General features: G+C 46.7%; 1 long non-coding RNA gene across 1 annotated transcript; it reads right to left on the bottom strand.

The window, feature by feature from the left end:
• Positions 1-1,059: 1,059 nt before the first annotated feature.
• On the bottom strand, positions 1,060-12,945 carry LOC125991485 (uncharacterized). Its single transcript, XR_007489311.2, has 3 exons — positions 11,758-12,945; positions 1,339-1,640; positions 1,060-1,270 (listed from the first exon to the last, which is right to left on the bottom strand). It is a non-coding gene; the product is annotated as an uncharacterized lncRNA (long non-coding RNA).
• Positions 12,946-21,642: the final 8,697 nt, after the last annotated feature.

Genomic DNA, 21,642 nt, shown 5'->3' with positions numbered 1-21,642 from the left:
CGCTCGGGTTCAGATCAGGGGGGCCGTTCCTCCCAATCACGCCCTTCCAGGTCTCACTGTCATTGCCCACGTGAGCATTGAAGTCACCCAGTAGAACGATAGAGTCCCCAGAAGGAGCGCTCTCCAGCACTTCCTCCAGGGACCCCAAGAAGGGTGGGTACTCTGAGCTTCTGTTTGGTGCATAGACACAAACAACAGTCAGGACCCGTCCCCCTACCCGAAGGCGGAGGGAGGCTACCCTCTCGTTCACCGGGGTGAACCCCAATGTGCAGGCGCCCAGCCGGGGGGCAATAAGTATACCCACACCTGCTCGACGCCTCTCACCGTGGGCAACTCCAGAGTGGAAGAGAGTCCAGCCCCTCTCGAGAGGGCTTGTACCGGAACCCAAACTGTGTGTGGAGGCTAGTCCGACTATATCTAGTCGGAATCTTTCTGCCTCGCACACCAGCTCGGGCTCCTTTCCAGCCAGAGAGGTGACATTCCATGTCCCAAGAGCCAGCTTCTGCAGCCGGGGATCAGACCGCCAAGGTCCCCGCCTTTGGCTGCCGCCCAGCTCACATTGCACCCGACCCCTTCGGCCCCTCCCACAGGTGGTGAGCCCATGGGAAGGGGGACCCACGTTTCCATTTCGGGCTATGCCCGGCCGGGCCCCATGAGCGAAGGCCCGGCCACCAGACGCTCGCCTTCGAGCCCCGCCTCCAGGCCTGGCTCCAGAGGGAGGCCCCGGTGACCCGCGTCCGGGCGAGGGAAAACTAAGTCCATTTATATCACTCATCATAAGGGGCTTGGGTGAGCCGTGCTTTGTCTGACCCCTCACCTAGGACCCGTTTGCCATGGGTGACCCTACCAGGGGCATGAAGCCCCCGACAACATGGCTCCTAGGATCATAGGGGCACGCAAACCCCTCCACCACGATAAGGTGACGACTCGCGGAGGGGGTAAGTTTACAAAATAAAAAAAAATAAAAAACTGTACAACTAGCATCTGGGAATAAACAAAGGGATAAGCAATCAGTTCATTTTACTTTGATAGCCCCCACCACTAGAACACGCTGGCACCTGTTTTTGTCATCATTTTATTGATTGTTTTGACCCACATGCAGAAACTGCATGAGAAACAGACTCAGAAGTCTAAGATGAATGTGGAATATTTATTTGAGGGGAATAATGTAGCAATAGAGCAGGAGGGTCCAAGCCAGGGGTATGGAGTTAGAGCTGCGATGTTGGAGCGTGTGGAGTATAGCCAGAACGGGGTGGATCTTGTCGGAGGTCTGTGGAGAAGGCAACAAGAGAAGGTCAGAGAATTCGGCAGAACTGTGGCGGAGATCGAACGGCAGACCGAAGGATCAAGAGACGCGGCGCCGATGAGCAGGGTGGGATCAAGAAGCGAGAGGCAGAGCCGTAGAGGTGATCAACATAGGTAGACACTCAGGCGACGAGTTGCTGGCAGCACGCTCCTTAAGAGCCTCCCCATAACGAGCCTGATCAGCCACACCTCTGGGTCCTCCTCCACCCTGCTCACGGCTGCCTCCTGTGGACCAGAGGGAAATCTCCTGGACACTGACAGTTTTAAGTTACTAAGTCCTATGGATTTATAAACAGAATCCTCCGTGGCCTCCGGGTATGATCCCTGGACTGCTTCTGCAAACATAGAATGAGGATAAATGGTAAATTCGCGATATTAATATTAGATAGGATGCATGAAATTTGTCGGGCCGCGGCAATATGGCTCTTTGAACATTTTGGGTTGCCGACCCCTGATGTAGCTCTTTCCATCACAGTCAACAAATCAGCTCCTACCTTGTAGTAAGGTCTGTGGGGCTGTCAAACGCACCTCTTGGATTAAGGTGCCCCCGGCTTCCCGGTAATGGGTTTGTTTTAGCCGGGTTCGGAGATTCGTCCGTAATCTAACCACCCGAGTTAAATTAACTCCACCGGAATCAATCTAATTTCTGTACGACGCCAATCCCTCTCAAGTCACCCGAAGCTCGTGCCGAGTAACTCAATTCGAGGCAGGACTTCGAAGTGACCGCATCGTATTGATGGCTCCCCGCTAATGTTTGAAGTTCTTATTCGTTACGGATATTTTTTAGATGTCTTTGTTAAGACCTCAGGGATTCGTTTGTATAGCGCACCCAAGCACTAGTTTTGCCGAAGTAAATGTTGATATGGGTCCGTTCCACTTGGTCGCTCATGCAGCGAGCCGACCAACTTTTTTATTCGAAAGAGAATCGAATTAATAAAAGTGTGAGAATGATAGCATTTAAGAAGAAAATTAATGCACTTTACATGATTAATTCTAACCTCGTACACGTAGATCTAGCACTTAACCATCGGAGTTCTTCACCCCTCTTAATTGCTTTAAAAAGAATAACAACTTTCTTAAACCGGATAAAAATGTCGTGCTCTATTTAGATTTGCCCAATAATTACTTTAGAAGGCAAGTCTATTTTTTGATCGTGTCCCGTTTAACTTTTGACGCGGCCCGACAATTTTAGGAACTGGGCCGCGCCCGACGGGCAATCTAAATACTTTTATTCTCCTCCAGTTCCAATGATTCATTTTAACCGTCGTCGTTATTTTATTTAGAAGAAGTAAATTTCCAACAATTCACTTTTAACGAAATCCACTCCTCCCTTAAATATTTACGAAAGTTATTTAATTCTCCACCTTCCTCTGAGTTACTTTTTCCGCGGCCCGTCAAAAAGGGGAAGCGGGCCTGAGCCTTTCAAATAGTTAGATAACTTTCCGTTCTACACAAAACCAATAATCTGATTTAAACACTTCCTTTAATTTATTCAGACGAAACAACTTTCGAACGGATCGAAATTCACTCGTGGCTCAGATAACTACGGAAGTTATTTAAGTCTCTAACTTGTTCGGAGTTCCTTTTTACGCGGCCCGTCTAAAAGGGGAAGCGGGCCTGAGCCTTCGGTTGCATATTCAGTACAAATCCGCGCACAACGAAGTAAGTAATATACAAAACACATTTATTGTAGAAACATGGAATAGAATTACAAATCTCAATTACTCCAGAAACTGAACAATTTCACTCACTGATACCCGTGTTAATAAAATCATTCAATCCCAGAACATTTCGATTGCAAAACACAGTTCATAAAAAAGGGAAGAGGTAAATACCAGTTGCGTGCTATTTTTGGTGGAAGCAAAGTCGAGTGATCAGTTCGATCTTGCTTCTAAAATCCAAATTAGAGAAACAGGCTGGCCACGAGGAAGCCGGCGGCCCGATGACTATTCCCCCCTCTCGCTAAAATACATAAAAACGGTCATCCTCACCAATTTCTCGTTTAAAGTTGTCCAGTCCAATTTTTAGGAGTAAATCCAAGTTAATTTCAGTCCAGTGATCCTGCGTCTCACACAAAGATCTTTGGGACTTTGGAAAAAAAATCTTGAAACTCCTCCGGGCCTCTTCACGTATGAGAGCTCTTTTGGGGGGAAAAGCCCTGAAGCTGCTCCTGCAGGACCTTTTATAGACCTCTCCGTCCCCCCCCCTCCCCTTTCTTTTCTCCTGTACTTTCCCTATAGGGTAAGACTGCCCAGTTTTCCCACGCCTATAGAAGGGACTGGCCAGCTTTCTCACGCCTATAGAGGGAACTGGCCAGCTTTCTCACGCCTATAGAGGGAACTGGCCAGTTTCCCCACGCTTGGTTATCTGTGGCCTTCAGCAGCTGTTTCCGCCCTGACCATGCAGTACTTTCCACCAAATGCACAGCTAGTGGTAAAACCTTTCACTTCCCCTTTTCACCCTTGACCTACTTTTCTAAACAATTTATGTCACGCCACTATTCTCAGTGACGGGTCCCTTGATCGAATTGACAAATAATATTGCTTAAAGCGGTTACAGAATACATTTTTAGCCAAGCAAAGAAATAAAAATAAAAACCACATTTGTGCTTCCATGCGTGACTCACACTCTGACACCGTGTTCCTTTTTTATATCCATTTTAACCGGTTTAGCTTATTCTGGCCCCTCTTTTGGTCTCCCGTTTTGGTCTGGCGCCATCTTTTGGACAAATTTGGAATTTCAGCTCTGCCAATTTATTCCTGTGAACAATCCATATTCTACCATTTGCACCATCTCTACCCCCATGTTACATGACAGGGCACTGGATGATTCATCAGTGGCTCAGCTTGTTGTTTTAGCCTGTAGATGCACCAAGGTTCACAGGACGCTGTTGTCTGGCTAATATCTTGATTGCTTCTTGGCCAGTACATCACTTCCTTAGCCCTTTGCTTACACTTAACTTCTCCAAGGAGGCCCTCATGTATTTTCTGGAGCATCTGTTTGCGTAGAGAAGACGGAATAACAAAGTTGATCCCTTTCAACACAATGTCATCCACTACTGTGAGCTCAGCCCTACAATTCCAATAATCTTGTATTTCCATGCGGCAATTCTTTTTGTTGTCAGGCCAACCTCTCAATACTGTGTTCTTGAGCTCTTGCATTGTCTCATCTGCAATAGTCTCTTTTCGTATTTCTTCTGTTCTGTCAGCAGTTACAGGTAGAGATGTCACAAACATGTCCACATTTGCCTGTATTTCTGTGCTTTTCTCATTGTCTGCACGTTCCTCCTTGTCCACTGCCCGAGACAATGTGGCCGCATACATATATATTTCTGGTGTATACATCATGTGCACGTCATATTTTTGTAGCCTGATTAGCATGCGCTGTATCCGTACAGGAGAGTCATTCAAAGCTGACCCACTCAGTTGGCTCGTCGATCTTCTTGATGACTCCTAGTCTTTCCATGCACGCCAATTTGTCAGGAATGAGTTGAGCCAGGGCGACCAAATGCAGCTTGAACCAGGATTTATTGCAGGGAAAAGGAGTTGGAAGGGAGGCAGGTGGGGAACGAACGACACAGACGGGAGGAAGACTCACGGCCAGCAAGACAGACAGACTGACCGACATGAAGTCCCCTTGGACAAGATTAAAATTCTGACCGTGAGCCTTCAGACAGACCGAGGGAAAACCAGATGACACGAACAGGAACACTGGGCACGACCAGGAATGGACACAACAGTAGACACCGACAGGGAGAAACACACGGGCAGGGCTTAAATACACAGGGTAACAATAGGAAGCAGGTGACAGACATTATGGTAACGAAAGGGGTGTGGCCGAGCAAAGTGCAGGCCGAGCGTGCTGTGGCACGGGCGTGACAGTACCCCTCCCACAAGGGACGGCTCCCGACGTCCCAAAAAAGAAAAAGTCCAAGACTGTCCAACAAGAGCCGGGAGGAAATGGGGAGGTGGCCGCATGTCACACACCGCCGAAGGCCGACTGGGTGACGGCCGCTGGATCCACGCCGCCGGAACTGGTGGCGGCCGCAGCATCCGCGCCGTCGGGATTGGATCGGGGGGCGGCCGTGCGTCATGCGCCGTTGAAGCCGACGGGATGACGGCCGCTGGATCCGCGCCACCGGAACTGGTGGCGGCCGCAGCATCCGCGCCGTCGGGACTGGGTCGGGGGGCGGCCGTGCGTCATGCACCGTTGAAGGCCGACGGTGACAGCCGCTGGATCCGCGCCGCCGGAACAAGTGGCGGCCGCAACATCCGCGCCGTCGGATCTGTTTTGGGGGGGGGCAACCGTGCATCTTGCGTCGCTTGAACTCATCTCCTTGGCGACCATGGAACAGTTGCGGGAGCCGGCAAAGGGTTGGTCCAAGCGCTGGTCGCTGTGATGGTCGGTGTCTTCTGTCAGGAATGAGTTGAGCCAGGGCGACCAAATGCAGCTTGAACCAGGATTTATTGCAGGGAAAAGGAGTTGGAAGGGAGGCAGGTGGGGAACGAACGACACAGACGGGAGGAAGACTCACGGCCAGCAAGACAGACAGACTGACCGACATGAAGTCCCCTTGGACAAGATTAAAATTCTGACCGTGAGCCTTCAGACAGACCGAGGGAAAACCAGATGACACGAACAGGAACACTGGGCACGACCAGGAATGGACACAACAGTAGACACCGACAGGGAGAAACACACGGGCAGGGCTTAAATACACAGGGTAACAATAGGAAGCAGGTGACAGACATTATGGTAACGAAAGGGGTGTGGCCGAGCAAAGTGCAGGCCGAGCGTGCTGTGGCACGGGCGTGACACAATTAATCTTTCACTTTTTCCCACAGCGCAAAAGGCATTTTCCTGCAAGGGTGCACAACATCACCCCGCCCCTTCCGCATGCGTCCGTCTGTTGTCTTCCAGGTTAGAGCAACGCTGACGTCTGAATTGTTGACTGTTGTTATCCGCTATTTGTTTTGCGTTTCCGTTTTAAGTGTGCCCGTCTCTTCTTTTATTTTCCTTGTTTCCTCCCGTCCACCGCGCATCTCTGCAGCTCCGCTCGCACCTTTCTGTTCCTGCTCCCTCGGACTCCGAGCTACGTTAGCCAGCTAGCCAAACCACCACCGGACCCTCCTGCCTCCCGGTTCTGAGCCTGTGACTGCTTGCTCTGGGCTCTGCAACAGCTTTGACCCAGCTCTCTGGCCACCCAACCGGCGTCCTCGGGGGGTGCCGTGGCTTGGCTGTGTGCCGCCATGGCACACTGGGGCTTGCCGTTTGTGCGGGTACTGTCGGAATCGACCAGCACCACCACCCATTGCACCAACGTCACCACCCGGTCCACTGCTGCTTCCACGCATTTCACTCCCCACCAACTTTTAGGTAACCAGCTACTAGCCACTGGTAGCATTTTAGCTGGATTATTCTCAGTTGCTGTCACATCTCATCTCTTCCATGGACTATCACTTCTACTGCTCCAGGCTCCTATTCCACCAACTTCTCGCTCATTCATCTCCACTGCTGCTGATCTTCATCGCCTCAACAATAACCACCCTTTCCCTGCTGCTGCTGCTTCAGCTGCCAGCAAGGCTGGGATCCTTCCCCGTCGCCGCTACATCCACCCTAGCTCTAGACTATCTTTGAACAGACATTTCCCTGACGGCTCACCCATCCCCTCTTTATGGCTACCTCTCGCCTCCCCCTCCGTCACCCCCACCTCCCGTACTGCCAACCTCAACAACCGCCGCTCCCCCTCCCCCCCGCTCTTCCATCCATCTCTTTCGCAAGGCTGAACTTTCCAACAAACCGCCCGTTATTTTTTAATTACTACTGGACAATAACTTGGATCTGCTCCTCCTCTGTGAAACATGGCAACAACCCCTGGATTTATTTACTCTCAACCAAGCGAAGAGAAACTGCCATTGAAGTTATTCACACTGCTGGACATGTTCAAGGCGGCAGGATGTCAGTAATTGGAAGGGATGTGATGGAACCGGGGGCCCTCCTTGGAGCTTCCCCCATCCCAACCCCTCAACCCCCAGCACAAGAGAGGTCAGGGAGAGCCTGTCTTGCGCTGACATGTGCGCTTGGACGGCAGCATCCAGCCACAACACGCCCGAGGCACCATGATCAGCAGTAGTGCTGTCCAAAGAGGATGTTAAACATCGTTCCGAAGTTTCTTTCCTGGCATCCAAAAAGAAACTATGGAATTTGCCATCCTCTTGAACTCATAACTGTTGTGTGCTACAACCGGAAAGCACACACATTTCATTCTCAAGACGGGCAAGTTTGAGTGCTGCCCGACACGCGGATTTCCATGATGTACATCGACGACTGCTTGCACGCCACCCTGGAGGTACTAGAGACGCTGGCCGATGCGCTCAGCATGCGTACAACATCAACGCCATGAGGTTCTCGCCCGAAGAGCTGGTGTGGGAGCTGCACAAGCACATGCCCGAGCTGGAGGTCCCGTACAACGTGGACCGGTCCAGCAGGCCATCGCCCATATCGTCAAACGTGACTGGGCTTGGAAACACGACTACGACCTGCCTGAGCTGGTACAGACCATGCTCAACTTCCTCAGCGGCGACACGCGCATGGCCCTCGCCAACTAGCCGCGCGGCGCCTGAGCTAACGCAGCTTTTTTGTACATAGTGTATGAGTAGGTCACGTTTTTTTTTTCTCATTCCGATAATATGCTGTAATTTTGTCTACCGGATGTGAGTGAACGCTGGCGCGACTTGCTGGCGCGACTTGCTGCCGCTGCTCTCCAGTCATTCGCCTTATAAATGGTATATATTATTATTATTATTATTATTATTATTATTATTATTATTATTATTATTATTATTATTATTATTATTATTATTATTATTATTATTAAAACACACCATCTCCTATCGCAACATCAAGACAGTAAACCCACTTACACTCTGCCACCTCATATCCTCTGCCCTTCCCTCTGACCCCACTCCCTCCTCCCCTGATGACCTCGCAATCAACTTCCTCTGTCTCATTCACCAACTCTGGCCCCTGGTACACCCTGGAACTCCGTTCCATGAAACAAACTGGCCGTCAACTTGAACGCCTCTACAAAAGAACCTGCTTCACCGTCCACGCTGAAGCCTTCAAACAACACATCTCCTCCTACCATGATGGTCTTCTTGCTGCCAGATCCGCTTACTTCTCATCCCTCATTAACAGCACCAACCAGAACCCCCACATCCTGTTCTCCACCGTCAACAAATTGCTCCAGCCACTGGCCACCAACCCACCCTCCTCACCCGCCCTCTGTAAATCTTTCCTCGTCAACTTTAACAACAAAATCGCCCAAATCAACAGTTCTCTGACCGCCACCATCAATAACTCCTCTTCCCCCACCTCCCCTGCTCTCCTGCCCACCCTTCCTGACCTCCCGCCATTCCCCTCTCTAATTGCCTTCTCCCTTGTCGACTCCTCCAGAATGGTTCTGGACATCATCACCGCATCTAAGACAACCACCTGCTCTCTCAACCCCCTTCCAACGACGCTAATGCCTGCCTTCCTGTCCTCCTCCCTCACCTCACCACCCTTTTTAATGAGTCTCTATCCCTTGGCCACTTTCCCACTGTCTATAAGCTTGTCGCCATCGCCCCCATCCTCAAAAGGCCCATCCTGGACCCAGCCAACCTCTCCAACTACCGTCCCATCTCCAACCTTTAATTATTTTCTAAAGGCCTCAAACACATTGTCTCCGCCCAACTTCACACACATCTCCAGTCCAACAACCTCTATGAACCCTTCCAGTCCGGATTCCCCCCACTTTACAGCACCGAAACCGCTCTTGTTAAAGTCATCTCCTCATTTCTGCAGACTCCGGTGCCCTCAACATCTTGTTACTACTCGACCTTAGCACAGCCATTGACACTATGATCCACTCCATCCTTCATCAAAGGCTGCGCCCACTAGGTGTTGAGGGCACTGCACTCGACTGGCTCACCTCTTATCTCACCAACAGGAACCAGTTCATCTCTCTCTCCGGCCACACATCCATCCTCTCCCCAGTCACACAGGGTGTCCCCCAGGGCTCAGTTCTTGGCCCCCTCCTATTCATCTGCTACCTCTTCCTCCTTGGTTATGTCATCCGCAAACTCAATCTGGACTTCCACTGTTACGCTGATGACACCCAGATCTACATACGCACCGCACCCATCTGAAACCCTCACCCACCTTGAAACCTGCATCTCTACAATAAAAACATGGCTGACCCAAAACTTCCTCAAACTCAACAGTGACAAAACAGAGCTACTCCTCATAGGTACTAAATCCTCCCTCAATAAAACTGGACCCATCCCACTCACCATTGACCCCTCAACCATCACTCTCTCCCCTCTGGCACGGAACCTCGGCGTTATTTTCGACCCTACACTGTCCTTCCATCCTCATCCTGGCAGCACAACTGCAACTCCCTTGTCACTGGCATCACTGCTCACTCACTCCATAGACTTCACTAGTCCACAACTCTGCTGTCCATTTCCTTACCCACACCCGGTCCTGCGAACACATCACTCCCATTCTCCACTCTCTTCACTGACTCCCCATCAAGCAGTGTATCATCTTCAAGATACTCCTCCTCACCTTCACCACCTGGCTCCCCCTTACCTATCCGACTTCCTTATCCCCTATTGCCCCACCCGTTCCCTCCGATCCTCCTCTACTTCACGTCTGACAGTCCCAAAATCCAAACTCAAATCCTTCTGCGACAGAGCCTTCTCCTGCACAGCACCCCAACTCTGGATCTCTCTCCCTCAATCTGTTTGTGACTAACCCTCACTCCCCATATTTAAGTCCCGTCTAAAAACGTACCTCTTGTCTCAAGCTTACGAACTCCCCTACCCATAACTGGTGTCCTTTTCCTAACTTTATCCTATTGTCTCCTCCCTGTCCCCCCCTGTACGTCCTCGCCGTGTTTCCCTGTAAGCATCTTTGGGTCTTTAAAAAGCGCTATACAAATTTAATAAATTATTATTATTATTATTATTAACAGGAGTCACATTTTTATCCAGACATATCTTATGAAGTCCAGGTAGACATCCAAGTCCTTTGAAACAATCTTTATACTCCTCCATTAGCAAGTCTTGAGTCTTTTCTGTATCTGTCGAAGTCACTACAAACACTCTTTTCACCAGATTGAGTTTTGTGCATGTCCCAGGATTGGTTGTACTCTCATATCCACAATCAGTAGCTGTGCTCTTATCTGTTGATTTTTGTTTTTGAAGGTAGCGATGCATCCGCCTTTGACAGGAACTCGCTCACCAGTCTATCCAGTCACTTTTGTTTTCACCGGATAGATTTTGCTCTTTACAGTCAGTGTTTTGTAGTCTTCTATAGATAACAGGTTAACGTGAGCACCTGTATCTAGTTTAAATGGTATTGTCTCATTCACTGTGATTAGCACAATCCATTCCTCTTTTTCCAGTGTACAAGCTTGTACTACATCCACAATAAACTCCTCGCTGTCATCATCTTCAACTGCATAGACTTTCTGTTTTGACGTTGCTTTGCAACATTTTGCATGATGATTGCTTTTACCACAGTTGTTACAGGATTTTCCAAAGCAGGAAAAGATTTTGCTTTGTGGCTGCTTCCACATCTCCTACATTTAAACACTGTATATTTCTGTTTTTGGTCTTTTTGTTTGGTACAGGTTTTCTTCTTTCTCTGTTCTTTATGTACATCATGCACTGCTGTGTCACTTCTCCGCAGCTCTTTTGCTTGTGGTCGAGTGGTTTCTGCTGCTCTGCACATACTGACACTTATCCAATGTAAGTCCAGTTTCTCTAAGCAGTCTTTCTCTTGGTGCATTATCTGCTGTACCACAAACAATCCTGTCTCTCACTAATGAGTCTGCCAGAGTGCCAAATTCACAAGTTTTGCTTCGTGTGTGGAGCTCTGCTAGGTATTGATCAAAAGGTATCCCTTGTTGCTGATTGTGTGTGAAAAACTTGTATCTCTCAAAGGTCACATTTTGTTTAGACACAAAGTATTCTTCAGACTTCGTCATTAGCAATGCCAAAGATAGCTTCATCCATCTGAAAGCTGTTATATAGTATATCCAAAGCATCTTCTCCAATGACATGCAAAAGAATGTGAGCCTTTAGTTTGTCATCATCACCTCCTGCTGCACTTGCTGCTAAATATATATTAAATATTTGCTTGAAACGCATCCAGTTATCAGCAAGATTACCAGTCAGTTGCATAGAGCTCGGTGGATTTAGCCTATCCATGACGGCACGTCGAGTAAGTGAACCCAGATTATACAGCACTGTGGTGGTTGTCCTCCCACTTGGCCACAAGATTCTCTTCTATTTGTTCAATCCGTCCCGCGTCTTCTAATTCACTTCACCGCTGCTTATCATGCGAGCTATCACAGCATCGCAAACTCCGTTACATCATGCTAAGCTAGCACATTCTACTCACGTGATCGGAGACACTTTTCATCTCTCTTTTTTATCCGCTCCCGCCGTCGTGGCTCCTCCATAGCAAACCTTTCCTCCGAAGCTGCTTACGACCACTTCTGACACCATGTGTTGTCTGCCTTATTCTTCAAAAACGCAGACGAAGCAGGAGGGTGTGTTAACCGTAGTCTTTAATTGCTAACCGCCACGCCACCACCAGTAGCGGAGCTACCGAGCATGTGCAACATCAGTGTGGCATGCTGCGTAGTGTAGTTTCTGTTATATGCTCATAACAACACAAGTGGTAGGTTTTCTTGGGTTAGTGAGGAACCAATCTTCACTTGTTTATCAGCAAGGTCATTGCCTGTCAGGTTGCAATGGCCTGGGCCCTTATGATTTGTATCTTTTTGGGATGAAAAGCCATAATGGAGGATTGGATGGAGAGGATGGAGGGGTCTGAGGAGTGAGGGTTGCTGACTGTTTGGACCACGGATTTAAAGTTGCTGATAATGGAGGCCAAGGACCAGTCTTCATGTTGATTAAGCCATGAGAAGGCGGCAATCAAGGCAGATTTCTCAGAGTAAAAAGAGCTGTTAAAGGTCCCAATGGGAGCATGCCACGAGTGGATTGCGTCTTCTCCGCATTGGGCAATCACACCTGCTCCTCCATTGATGATGCCGTTCACCGTTGAGCCATTGGTATAGAGTTGGAGGTCTGTAGGACCATTCATGGCTATGGTCTTTTCAGCTGAGAGTTGTTGGGAGGGGGATGCAGATTTCAGGATGGGAGTAAAAAGAGGGTCTGGAGGGGTCGGTAGCGGCCACGGAATATTAGGGGTATGTACAATTTCCGTGGGGTTTGTGTAGGAGGTTGAATTGGGAGAGGACAGGGGTAGTGGAACTCCGCCAGTTTCCACGTACCAGGCGCTTTGTAACAGGTTTGTAGAACAGTTGTTGTCCGTCATCAGTACGGGGGAGATGTGCCCAGTCATCTGCTTTGCGCAGGGAGAGGTTTTGGAGACGGGATGAGAGGTGGGAGGTTGGCTTCATGGAGTACAGCATCTAATGGGGTGGAGAGAACTTGACCAGTGATGATCCTAGCTGATTTAGCCTTAGTCTATATTAGGTTATTCCATAAACCTAATATCAAAGTCAGTCTGCTTTATTGTCAATTTCTTCACATGTCAAGACACACAAAGATAATAGTAATTACGTTTCCTACTATCTCACGGTGACAAGACTTACTACATATTATATATATATATATATATATATATATATATATATATATACATACATATATATACATATATATATATATATATATATATATGTATGTATATATATAGGGGAGGAGTGGGCCAACATCCCTGCCGAAATATGCACAAAGCTTGTCACCAACTATAAAAACCGTTTGACATCTGTGCTGGCCAATAATGGCTTTTCTACAAAATATTAACATGCTGTTTGTCCAGGGGTTCAAATACTTGTTTTTCCTCATCAGACGGTTATCAATTTTTATAAATTCATATGATGTGAATTTCTGGAATTTTCTTTGGAATTCCGTCTTTCACTGTTAGAATGTACTTATGATTAAAATTATAGATCGTTGCATTCTTTGCAAGTGGGGAAACCTGCAAAATCAGCAAGGGGTCAAATACTTATTTCCCCCACTGTATATATATACGGCTGACTAACTCAATCAGTAAGTCACATGACTTACAAACGGGAGACCCGGGTTCGATTCCCGGGTGGGGCACAATATGAGCAATGAGATTACCTTACCAACAGTCAGTGTGGGTCCTTAGGCAAGACCCTTAACGATACTGCCTACCTCAGAGATAATGAGAGTACAAGAAACGTAAGACATGCCGGCTCAGACGTCGCCCGGACAAACAAGGTCTGCGTCAGGTGCTGGGGAACCAGAGCACCCTGATGAAAAATGGGCTACTGGAACATGACAAAAATGGGCGAGATGCGAGAATAAGGATCTGTTCTACTACTCCAGCAACCCGAGCGAGAGGGGTTACATGCGGAGAATGCGGGAACAATGGCAACTTCGATACCCACAGTCAACACTATCGGCCAAGCAACTAGTAGCTCAATGTTCCAATATTCATAAACGGCACCTGCTATCACAGCTCGAGATTGATGAGATACAACACAAATGCCATAGCGAAGGTCAACCAGAGCACCAGGTCAGAGATGAGTTAAATCCATGTACAAGTCCAGAGGTTGGGTACGAAACCCCAATAAGCACAATCAAGCAAAACGAGGCAGCAACTGACCTGAAGAACAAGATCACGGTGAGAATGAATGCTCGGGAACCTAGATACACACTGCAGAGGCTAAGTGAAGTACCCTCAGAAAGTCTCCTAGAAGATGTGAATGCAGCACTGACAACAATTGCTACGGCTACCATCACTGAAACCAATGAGCTGATATACACCTCAGCAGTAGTGATCCTGGAAATGCTTGGCTACAAGAAGAATGACCATATGCGACCACAACAGTGCCCACCATGGAGGAGAAGGCTGGAGGCCAAAATCAAGATAGCACGGAGAGAATTGAGCCAAATGACAGAGGCCCAGAAAGGTGCAATGAAAAAGCAAGTTCCCAAGAAATACAGCCAGATGCCCATACCTGAAGCACTCGAAACTGCCAAACAAAGACTCCAAGCCTTGGCCAGCCGCCTAAAGAGGTACACAAGAGAGAATGAAGCCAGACGAATAAACAGGTTGTTCACAACACAACCAGCGAAAGTGTACGCTCAGTGGCAGGGGAATAATAGCAGAGCAGACCCACCAAGGCTGGAAACTGAACAGTACTGGAAGGATATATGGGAGCGGGAGGCATCACATAAGAAGGATGCACAGTGGCTGGTGGCTCTGAGAAAGGACCACAGCAAGCTCCCTGAACAGAACCCAGTAACCATCACAGTGGCAGACATCCAGAGAAGAGTCTCAGGAATGAAAAACTGAACAGCACCAGGCCCTGACATGATCCACAGCTACTGGTTCAAGAAACTTACAACTCTCCATGAGCGCCTGGCAGCACAAATGAACCAGCTGCTAAGGGATGGGACTCACCCTGAATGGCTAACCCAAGGGCGTACGATCCTGATCCAGAAGGATCCTTCAAAGGGTACAGTCCCATCCAACTACCGGCCAATCACCTGCCTCTCCACAACATGGAAGCTGATGTCGGGCATAATATCAGATAAGCACATGGATCAATACATGAGCAGTGCTCAGAAAGGGATTGGTAAAAATACCAGAGGAGCAAAACATCAACTCCTGGTGGATAGAACAGTCACCCAAGACTGCAGAACCAGACACACCAACCTGAGCACTGCCTGGATTGATTACAGGAAAGCATATGACTCAATGCATCATACTTGGATCACTGAATGCTTGAGGCTGTACAACATCAATGGGACTCTGAGAACCTTCATCGCCAACTCGATGATACAGTGGAAAACCATACTTGAAGCCAATGGCAAGCCACTTGCACACGTGACCATCAAATGTGGTATATACCAAGGAGACGCTCTGTCCCCAATGCTGTTCTGTATAGGACTTGTTGGATTTTGTCCACAATTTAGGGAGCGCGTTATCTGCGCCTCATGGCAAAAGCCTTTGCCAATCACCTGTTATCCAATTTACTCACTGTTAGGTTCAAAATCAGAAAAAGGATCAGCAGACAAAACCAGTGAGGCAGAATGTTGAGTCTTTTCTCGCGAGGAGTGCATTCAGACTTACAGCAGTCCCGAAATACACTAAAGGTCTGATTGCACTCCTCACTCTTTTATTTAGGAATGCCCTACCCACAATGTGAGACTAGCCCCTGAGGTGGGGGGAAGCGTGGGCTTTGTCTCATGAGAAAAGAAACGAGATTCTATAAACAAAAAGAAGTCACAGACAAGATGTCATGAGAATCGAAAAGAGTGCAAGGACAAAATGCTATGTGAAATAAAAAGTCACAGACAAGACACCATGAGAAAAGAGTGCAAGGACAAAATGCCATGTGCAGACATCAACAAAATAGTTTGAGCTATCAACAGCTTTCTTGGATTCCCAGAGATGTAGAAGGTCAGGAAGCTCCAGACAGCATCGTATGACTTGTTGTGGTCTGGTGGACGTCTGCAAGGCGAAACAGCAAGCATTCTGTGCAATAATTTTATTAATAAGTACTCATTAGGGAACACATGATAACATACAATTTATCTAACAATTCCCCCTGTTTATCATAAGTTCCCGGAGACCAACACATCACCCATATGGCCACTTCAAAAAGATTTTCAGCCAAGGGATCACATTTCGCAAGAACTAACTTACACTCGGGAGGAAACTGAGTCATAATCGGCAAAGCCAGGTTCAGGCAACAAACTGGACAGGTTTACCACAATAGAATCGCCGACGGGGTCGTCACTAGAGAAGGAACCCCGTCAATCGAAAGGTCATCCCTTTGGAGCAACGGGAAAGTCTCAGCTGGTGGAGAGATAGCAGTTGCAATTAGCCTGTTAATTAGGGATCGGAGACAAGGGATGCAACAACATCCACACAAGGTCAAAATGGCAGAGAAAACGGCAATGGAGACCAGGGCAGAGGAAACCAGGGTGCGGTACTTTCCGAACACGTTCAACCAGTCGGTCCAAACCTCTGTGTTCACCCCACTGTGTTCCTTCATTTTCCCGTTCAAGGTCCGCAGGCCCTCAAGGGCCTGGGACAGGCTTCCGCCGGCTGCAGTATTATTTGGAATAAACGTGCAACATTGCTCACCGAACATGGCGCAGACACCGCCCTCCTTTGAGAGTAGCATGTCAAGGGCCATTCGATTCTGGAAAGCCATGAGGGAAGTAGCGGCCAGTTGGGAGTGGACCGCCTTGAAACCCGCCTCTTGGAAATTGGCTTCTGCTAGCTTTTGTGTCAACCCTGGATCTTGGCACCAGGATCAGGCACTATTACCAGACTTTGCTCACCTTCCATACTTAGGTTGGGTCTGCAGAGATCACCTTTTCACAATGAGATAAATGAATCCACGTGTTGCGTCCGGCTATTTTCAAAGCATTAGGTGTCGTGAGTAGTACCAAAAAGGGACCTTCCCACTTAGGTGAATGCCAATTCTTCCTCTTGATACTCTTGATCAAAACCCAGTCTCCCAGTACCACTTTGGGGTCTTCCTGCGGAGAAATGGGTTCACCATCAGTGTTATTGGTTAGATTCTTTTGACGTTCCAACATTTTTCTCATGTAATCAGCTAACGTGGCTTCCTCGGGGATCTCCCATGTGTTCTTGAACTGGGGAACCCTGTAAGGTCTTCCAAACATAGTTTCATAGGGAGTTAGCCCTGTTGTACTTGTAATATTTATGTACATTTTGACCAGGTCTAAGCACTGAGTCCATGGTCGTTTGGTTTCTTCCATACATTTCTTTAATCTGTTTTTAATAGTCGCGTTAGATCTCTCAACAACTGATTGTGAACGATAGGAACAATGGTTCTTTAGATTTCTGTGGAACATTCTCCCAATGTTATGCACTATCTGATTTACAAAATGTGGACCATTGTCGCTGTAAATTTTTTTGGGAATACCGTATCTTGGAATGATGTCTTTGCATAAGGCCTTTGCCACCGTGAGTGCATCAGCATGTTTGGTAGGAAATGTTTCTACCCATTTAGAAAATGCGTCTATTATGACCAAACAATATTCTTTCCCTTCACATTTATGTAATTGGATATAATCCATATGTATTGTCTGAAACGGATACAACGGAGTCGGGAATTTCCCTCTCTGAGGTCTTAAATTGCCTTGTGGGTTATGTTTAGCACAGATCAAACACGCTCTGCAAAATTGTTGTGAAAAAGCTGCAAAGCCGTATGTTGTATAAATAGCTTCAACTTGTTTCACCATACCCCCCGTCGAGACATGGGTGACCCCATGACTCGAAATAGCAGCCCATTTGAACAAGTTACGAGGCAAGACAGGTTTGCCCAAAGGTCACACAAAAAGACCAACAGTGTTTTTAGTTGCACCCCGTTTTTCCCAAGAGAGCCGTTCTTGGGAGGGGCTCTGAGACTGCATGTCAAGCAACACACAAATCATGAGCTGTGAGAGACGAGAGGACACGGAGCAGGCCTTCTGCAGCGGCCTTCGCGGATTTGTCAGCAAAAGCATTACCGAGAGAAACAGGATCAGAGCACGCAGTGTGAGCAGCACATTTGCAAACCGCTATCTTTAAAGGCAGCTGGGCAGCGTCCAAAAGTTGAGTCAGTAATGTGGAATGGGTGACGGGCTTCCCTGCAGAAGTTATCATGCCACGGTTGCTCCACTGCTGAGCAAACACGTGCACTGTAGCAAAAGCATACTGACTATCAGTCCAGATAGTGACGGATTTGTTTGCAAACAATTTGCAGGCCCCAGTCAAAGCAATGAGCTCAGCAGCCTGCGCAGACATATTGGATGGCAGTTTAGCAGCCTCCAAAACCACGTCGGCAGTAACAATGGCATACCCAGTAAGGGTCACACCAGATTCATTTTTCTTAGAAGACCCATAAACCACATGACCATCTGGCAGAGGCGTATCTTCCAAATCAGGCCGAGCCTTTGCAATCTGTTGGGCAGCTTCGACACAATCATGGAATTCGCCGTCGTTAGGAAGGGGAATGAGAGTGGCAGGAATGAGTGTCGTGCATCTTTTCAACGGTCAGATGCAGCTGAGACAGCAACGTAGCCATGCAGGAAAGATGACGTGCAGGCGACAGAAAAGTCACTCACTCACTCACTCACTCACTCACTCACTCACTCACTCACTCACTCACTCACTCACTCACTCACTCACTCACTCAATCAATCAATCAATCAATCAATCAATCAATCAACCACACAGGTGTTAACTAATTCGCAATTACATTGCAAGCAATTTAAACTCCAATGGAATATGTGGATGTCCATATCCGTTTCATCAAATTCCAATCCAACTTTACCTTTGTATAAGGCACAGGTGTCAAATTGTGCATCATATTCATGCGCCATTACCCGAATTGCAAATTATCTTCACTTTTAGTAATATGTTAAATTTTAAATATTGGACCAGTTTGTACTTGTCCGATTTGAAAGCGAGGTACTCGTCAGCTTGTTCTGCAGCTCCCACAATATGAGGCGCTCACACATCTACTCGGGTATGACAGTCATACTGGCCCTTCAAAAGAAGCCATGACTACACTGCGGCCCGCGGATAAATGAGTTTGACACCCCTGGCACAAGGGATAGCCGTCTCATAGATCAATCGCGTATCTGAAATCATGGTTTTCCTCCTTTGAAGCGACTATGTACTTCAAACCCAAACAGCACCATTTTATAGGGAAAAAAATTGTCGAATTTATTCGTTGTTGACATAATACTGGTCGCAAATTTGCATGTAGAGCATTTTTGAGTTGTTGATCATAGACATCAGTTGAACACTCTTTCTCGTCTGTGCCTAAAGTCTTCAAACAACTTATCTTGTTTTTGTTTAGTCCGACCAATGTCTGTGTAATTTGCTCTACGTTGAAATATTATTTCTATCCTGCAATAGTTGGTCAATTTGTATTTGTAATGCCACCCCGTTATATTCCAATGGACGGCCCTGGAGATCAAAAGGACTCCAGGTGCCTTTAACGCTTGCCCAATGTTTGGTTAAGGATGCCATGAAAACCTGTTGTAATTCATCACCTCTCAAATTATAGGAAGCAATGAGTTGTTTAATTTGGGGTACAAAGACGGAAAGTATGGTTCGCTTTGCCGTGCCACAACATCTGTCTCTGTAATTTGATCATTTTTCTCATTTTCATTCATCACATTCTCAGCTGCGGGTCTTAAGCGAGCTCGCACTGACACTGTGTCATCATCTTCCTGTCTGTGCAACAGCAAGTTCTTTCTTATCTTTTCTTCGTCTTCCTTATCTTTCAATTTCCCTCACATCTGGGAAAATGAGAATGTAATTTTGCTTTTTAATTTTTAATTTTAAGTCTTGCAAAATTGCTATATCCTTACTGCACCGAGATAAACTGTTAAACATATCTTTAAAAATAAACAAACAAAAACAATCTATGTTCTTCAAAATGGGACCCAAATGTCAGATTACAAATCAAACCTCCTCCTTCACTCTCACATTTTTATTATTTTTATTATTTTTTTATTTTTTATTGAGTCTACTTAGCTAGACACTGTCATATCATACTAAATAATGGCCTGGAAATTAAATATAATGTTGTTGCTGTGGTCCATCAAAACATGTGACCAGAATTTGGACAATTACTAACCCCCATCAATCGACAAATTACCTCCTCACTAAAGTCCCAGCCTGTTAACCTATCTGCATCAAGAGGACATTTGCAATGCAGGGGATAAGAGAATAACAAGGAACACCTTAACAATAAACAAAATAAACCCAAACCACAATCAAAACCAAATAAACTAGGCCCATGACCTATGTAAACCAACACAGTACTCCAAATATTTCCCCATTAAAATTTAAGCCTTTTTGTGTAGAGCACCATTGATTTCTAATCATTGACCTAATTTTATCCTTAATTCAATCCCAATCACGAATGCCCACTACTTAATACTTTACTTGGTGTTCTTTTGATAAAAAGTGCCCCCCTTGCAATGTTGTTTTTAACTCTAAGTGATTCAAATCTTTGACTTGTCCTTACATGTGTCCTTGTATAGTCTTATGTCATAACCAATCAATAATTCCTCCTAAATTTAAAATCTGCAATCATAATTTAATTTTATCCAATTCTACAATGTATGTTCTCTCTTACTCTCACATTTTTATGAGGGCTGGGCACTCTCCTCGTTGGACGAGTTTCTGCCCACAACCGTCATATTATTCTATAATTTCTAATTTTTACATTTAACAATGCAAATCTGATAAACCATCGTCTAGCACACCGTTTTCGTGCACCAATTTAACGCAATTCCAACCTTTATGAACGAACTGATACACAAAGACAAACATACACAGAAACGAACACACGGGCCCACAACATAGACATGACAATCTTCCCAGCTGATAACAAGGGTGGGGGGAGCAACTGAAGTGCAGAGAGCCTCACCACCGCCATATCGTATAATGCAACGCCCCACCTCTCTCTAAAATATGCATTTGTCAAGATATTTTATTTTTTCGGTGTCGACTTCTTCCATCAATTTCCAATCTTTGCATTTTAATTCATGTCGGGGTAGCGGTTTTTGTTTGCTACTTGCTGTCCCCATGGTTTATTTTCTAAATTTCGGAGTTGGCAATTCGAATGGCACCTACAGTGTCCTAAAGCCAATTTAATTCACAGGACAGTGGTAAAATATTCAGTGGTAAGTCTCCTTCCCTCTGCTTTTACACAAAACCACTGTTTACATAAAGGAGAGCTCAAATGAGATCACTCTCAGTCAAACCATACACACACACACAATGCGCATTCTTATCGTCTCACAGGCAAGCAGGGGAGTCCGCCCTCCCGTGGATCCTAACAAACTCTAAACTCTTTAACCTTCCTATTGTGTAAGAAAAACTTATTTTTGCCTTTTTCTTAAAGTAGATATAAAACCTATCTTTTCATGGATAAAGAAGCCAAACCAGCTAAACAAGAGTTAAGAAAAACACCTCATATGGCAGCAGAAAGCTAACACACTAGGAAGGTTAATTAGGAGGCCCCACGACACCTCAGCGGAATTTAACTGCTCCAAATTACCTGTACTTCTTTAGAAAACAGATGGGTCCGCTCTCCCATGGAATTTAACTGACTCATCAGGGGACTCCATCATCCCAGCGGAATTTACTGTTTCTAATTGCACTTGATAGGGTCTAGAATTGTCAAGGTTTTAAGTGACCTCTTGTCACCGCACCTTCATTCCTTTTAACAGAATC

Source organism: Syngnathus scovelli, chromosome 21 (genome assembly GCF_024217435.2).
Source record: "Syngnathus scovelli strain Florida chromosome 21, RoL_Ssco_1.2, whole genome shotgun sequence".
NCBI lineage: Eukaryota > Metazoa > Chordata > Actinopteri > Syngnathiformes > Syngnathidae > Syngnathus > Syngnathus scovelli.
The sequence above is the reverse complement of the archived record's forward strand: the minus strand, read 5'-3'. Positions and strand labels throughout refer to the sequence as shown.